We start from the raw sequence: 6,051 nt of genomic DNA, 5'->3' as shown, positions 1-6,051 counted from the left end.
AAGTTTTGTTTTAATTGATATTGATGAGTATTACCGTCTGCCAAGGCTATATTACAGCCTCTTTGCTCACGCCAACGCGGTTGTAACTTTCTACTCCCATCACATAAGAAAGTTGGAAAAGAAAAAAGGCTTAACCTTTCCAACTTTGAGAAATGTAACACCTTTACTCTTAAAAGCCCGTCAGGCCCAATTGAACTGATTCTCAAAGGTAAAGAATTGCAATGGAGTCCTGCCAGTGAAGCGGTTAGATACCTGGCAGCTCATCTCGATCGGCGTCTTACTAGGAATCACCATATCAGTATCAAATTATCTCAAGTCTACGTAAGATTAGCAATGCTGTATCCTTTTGTCGATATGATATCTGGATTAAAACCAAATTCAACCACCCTCAGCTACAAAACAATATAAAAGCTATAACTGAAGTATGGTTGTAAAGTTTGGGGAGAAGCATCCTGTACAAAAATAAAAAAATAATATCGCAAGAATACTGAAATAATGTTCGCAAATCGTGTTAGATTCTCCCTGGCTTATTAGTAATAGCTAATTACATTGTGAACAACAAGTAGAATAAACAGATAATTTTCCCCAAAAACGGTTTATAAAATTCCACTACAAATTAAAGGCAGTTATATTACAGCGTAGGCAATTCAACCATACCCCTAAGACATACAATAAACTCTAGATTATATTATTTTTATTATTATTGTATTTTTTATGGAATTACATTTTTCTTTCTTTTTCTTAAATTATTTTTTGAGTATAAATTAATTATTTAATTTATTAATGCTATATTTTTTTCTCTATCTCATTCTTCAATTACGTAACTATTTATTTATTTTTAACTGTTCAATGGTTAACGCATTGTACATAGTCAAGTGTGTCGTTTGTACGAGATTATACTATCCCTCTATTATCTACAGTTAAAAGAACTATCAAAGTGTTTAAATAACCATGTAAGGACCACCAGGCCGATCTGATAATAATAAAACTAAAAAGGTACACATCTTCAGAAGATTATGAGATGTGTATTAATGAACTAAAATTAATAATAAAATTTTAGTGAACTCCATTGGCTCTAATTATTTGGGACCATGATGAAGCCTATGGTTGGTTACATTGACGAAGCACTCTATAGGCGCCCCTTCATGTCCGAAGATTCAACGCCAGGCTAGTGACGCAAAACCTAATCGGCTTTGCCTTATCCCTTCCAAAAGGGAGTCCTCCCTGATTGACAACTCAGTCCGTTCTTTCCGTTCTATAGCAGATTATCTATTGCACAGACATATTTGACCTATCATTAGGAGTTGCTACCCCACTAAAGCTAATCTTGTAGTGATAATTAGATTACATACATTTATTTATCTTTAAAGGAATTCGTTCATCGGTTTCGTGTGAAAAAATGAAATTTCCATTTCCGTGAATAACACTAATTAACTACAGACAAAGCTTTATTACATCTTTTTTTTTATTTTACTAAACGCTCCGCGCAATGTTTTACAATTTTCAAGTATCTAAAATTATTTGTAATTAATATCATATTTTTTAAAATTGATGTTTTTGTTCAATATTAAAATCATAACCATAACAACTACCTGTGTATTTAACAGAATGTCCTTAACTTTAATCAGTTGATATTATATACAACGTATCGTAAACTCATTGAATTAAAAGAAAATATTTCTGGTGTGGCTGTTAATAAATTTTGATTTGGGGTCTACAGCAATCGTAACTATTGATGAAATGATGTGGTAATGAAGATGAAGGTTGAAGCTGTAAAATAAATTAGAGGTGAACTTATTCAGGTGTGTGCCATTAACGGTGCTTGATGGCTGCCTGTCTATACTCCCATAATTCATTCCCCTCCTCCTCCCCAGCCCTCTTCTCTATTGTAGGTGAAAATACATTATGATTGTTTGACTTACATATGATGAGGTTGATTTTGAATGAAAAGGGTAAAAAAAAAAATGTCCTGCAGAAAATGGCTCTCTCATGCACCATAGTCTGCTTCTTCCTCCACAGAGAGCGCTGAGTTGGTAAGCTTTTTCTATTGACCGCTAGGTAACCATACTCTACCGGTTGTATTTGGCGATATTTTCTTGTGGAGGTCACGGTGTGTAGGCCTCGCAGTGGTTCGTAAGGATTAGGATCAGCAAAGGGATTTTCCTTTTCCTGACGCGGCTGTTGCTGGCTTTTCGGTTTATTTTATTTTACTTTAGCTCTTTTTGGATTTTGGCCCGCCCTCACTCGCGTCATGCGGGGAGACGGTTTCGATGTACTGGCGACCTTAATACACCCAGTTTCATCATCGGAGTCTGGCGGCAGATTCGCGGCCTGAGCTGGCTCTCAGGCATAAGCCATCGCACACTAATATTATTTTAAAAGTTAATTTAATCACCACGACAGCTGGCTTGAAGCATAGCTGACACACAAAGTTTTGCCTAAGTGGGCAAAGCCACACATTGCTTAAATCAACTTGTTTATAATAATGCGGCACTAATTTACATAATGTTCACTAATAGAGTATATAATAAATAGTACCTGATTTGTGTAAATCCACACTTTCCTGAGGTCAGAAGAGCCAAGAACAATAGATATTCACTTTGAACAAAGCCCTTTGTTCTTGAAAATTCGTTGGGAATACGTTCCAGATGCCGTCACCAGGTCGGAGAACTGAGCGACCGCAACAAACATGCACTGGCACTGAACTATCGCACGGAATACTGGGTAGGAACAAATTATATCGTTTCCCTGTCACATAGAAAAAACCTCCGCCATATTGGATGCCTACATGATTAGTCTGAATCCTTCCTTGTCGATCAGTGCACGGAATTGCATGATTAATTCACGAGCCTCCGCTGAAGTTTCAGCTCCACTGACTATGTCGTCAACGTACATATCGCTGGGTACTCTCTGCAATGCGGAGGGAAAGTGATTCATTCTCGGCTAGCTGTAGAATGACATGAAGAGCCTGGTAAGCGATTCCTGAGGTAACCGTATTAAGCTTAAACTCTTTAATTACCTATGTTGTATCAGTGCACCACAGTATATACTGGTATTTCCAGTCATCGCGGTGCATAATGATCTGTCTGAACATTACATAATGTCATAGCATACAGGGAGTGCGTAAAGGTGAAAGAATTCGCGCAGATGTCCCTGCAGCTTGGTGTCGGAATGCAACAAGGCATTTAACTATTTAATGTATATATTTAACTAGACGAATGATAGGAGGCGTCTCAACAACACTTTAAGTTTGGGGCCGTTTAGTTGCTCCTTGGTGAGGTATTATGTTATATTATGGGGCATAAAATCTTACGCGAAATATTCTCCTATGAAGGTCTTGTACTTCTCATCCAGGGCTAGATCCCTACGAAATTGGGATTCCAATGAGAACAACCTGCGAATCGATGCACTCTTATTGCCATCTATTTTTTTCTTTCTTTTTCTAAACCCCTAAAACTGATTAATAATCAGACAAGACAATATATATCATACATATGATTTTTGATAGGTGCAGTTGCACTGACTGGAGCGAAGTAATATTAATCCATTCTAAGGAGTAATAGTAAGTTTTATGACCACTAACACTTGATACTAAAATGTGTCTCTATCACTTTCTGTGCAAGATTGTAGGTTACTGTTCTATTCCATCTACTTCCTGCCATCACACTGAAGGTGACGCTAGCGTCAACATCTAGAAGGGGGTCACATTAGGAATTGGAGTAACCCGGTACTGTGGGTAGGTTGAAGAGTTGCTGTACATTGCAATGTTAACGGCATAGGCGGCGACTATAGCTATTTTGTAGTTTTTACCAACTACATCAGTAGTATAGATGGAAAATAGCACTCGTGATAGGACTGCTCCTTGTGTCAACCCGCTGGTCAGTGGATTATTTTTTGGTGAGTTAATCCTTTATCTTCCTCCCATACTTTATGTTTGGATTGACCGTGTATTTGGGTAACAAAGTAACGCAGCCTCGCGGATAAAATTTCCGTTAATTAGATGAGATTAGATAAATTTGAGTCCTTTATCATAAATATGTTCATAAAAATACTATATTTGTTTGGCCGTTGAGCGCACGATTCAGATCAATTGTTATAGAATCTGCCAGTTCGTTATTGACAGATTAAATTGAGTTTATCCGAACTTCCACTATGCTTTCTGTAACTGACACACCAATTATTGAAGATAAAAAGATGGCCTGGAGGAAGGAGCTGATACTAAAAAGAATTCAACGAGATGGTGTCTTGCTGAAATAAATCCTTTTGCAACTAATGTACGTTTAGGATTTGATGACACTGAAACTTGTCAGTATAATTTATAATTATAGAAACAATATCCAATGTGCTTTAAGGTTTTTTTCTTAGCTAGTTTCACCTTTATCAGTGACGTGGGTAGGATCTCTTTGAGGAATTGCTTTGCCGTTCTTATGAACGTGCCAAAACGGTTCAAGTTCAAGTTAAATACTTTATAAAGGTACGCATGACTATTTATTTTATTGTTACTTAAATTTAATTTTCTTTATTTTGCATATAAATCATTTTATTATTATTAAACCAGTTTTATTTTATTATATTAATTTACAGTTTTATTTTTACATATCATAATTGTATATATTTTTATTTGTTCACTTTATTTTATTTTACTAGTATTATTATTATTATTTTCATTCATTCATTCTTTCTATATAATACTATATCCTATATAATAATAATAATAATAAAATATGTATGTATTACTTTATTACTCTTCAATAAAAACATTTAAAATCAATCGTACCTTTAAACGGAAATAATTAATTACATGATATATTAATTTATTTCTTTTAATTTTAGAAAATCTTATATAGTCAGAACCATAAAGAAATGAAGGATGGTCTTTAACCAGATGTTTTTAAAAAAAGATTTATAAAACAGGAATATGCACCAGTATTAGGCACTTGAAACTAAACAAGAATATTAAGTTTGAAGTGAAGAGGGTTAATAAAACAGATAGCTAAAAAACGACAACATAAAATTAAAAACGCTGCTCATAGTTATACTATTGCTTATAATTTATAATTATAAAAAAAAAAAAAATAATTTTGATTTTATTGTCAGTAGTGTTGGGGCGAGGGGCTTTTCTTAAATGAAACCAACTTACCTCTTCCCCCTAAAAAAATCGTTCGCTGGTTCGGTGAGATGGAAAAAAAATAAAACAGAAGACCTGCAAAGATTGTGAACACAAAAATAATAAAGAATAAAAAAAAGTAGAGAATAAAAAAAAAAACCTTCCAAACTGGTATACAAATTTAATAAAATTAAAATATAAAACAAAATAAAAAAAAACTGTTGCTGTTGCTATAAAAAATAAAGAGGTGTAATAAAATAAAATAAAATAATTTGATAAATACATAAACAAATCGCCTCTCTTTAACTATAAAAAAAAATGTTCTACTATTAATTAGAATAATTCCGCAGCGCTAAATTGATGCATGGCTCGAAGGAAAAAAAAATCACTCACAGTAGTGGTGTGTGCGTATCGCGCTCGTCTTGAACCTCCGCCGTCTTCAAACGTCGATTGGTGGGTGAGGGTCATGAGCTGAACCCCAAAAAAATCCTCGAATCCCTCAAAGCGGTGAGCCGGTGGGTGTCTCTCAATGTAACTTCTTGGCTCCAGGCAGCGGACTGTAGACTGTAGACTCCTTTATCAGTCCCTGTGTACAGGCTGTAATCCCATTGCAGCCCGCAATGTTGTTGTATACGCCGAGCCGCAGCGATGTATTTCTATTATACACGCATATCACAATAAGCCTCCTTCCTTAACTACATTTACGTTATAAAATCTTACGTAATTTTAATTACAAAATAAAACTTAATTGTTATTAAATAAGGCAATCAAATTATAATTAACAAAAAAATAAAAAACCAGTTGGAAGTAATAAAATTAAACTAACGAAAGAAAAATGTACTTTTGGGCTTTAACAAGTAGACTGTTACATTTTTTACCCTTAATCCAGGTTTATTAACTCAGACAATCTCATTACTTATTTTATATACATATATATTGCCTAT

The sequence above is a fragment of the Halyomorpha halys genome, unplaced genomic scaffold (genome assembly GCF_000696795.3).
Source record: "Halyomorpha halys isolate HHAL.00 unplaced genomic scaffold, Hhal_1.1 Scaffold55.1, whole genome shotgun sequence".
NCBI lineage: Eukaryota > Metazoa > Arthropoda > Insecta > Hemiptera > Pentatomidae > Halyomorpha > Halyomorpha halys.
Note: the sequence above shows the minus strand (reverse complement) of the source record.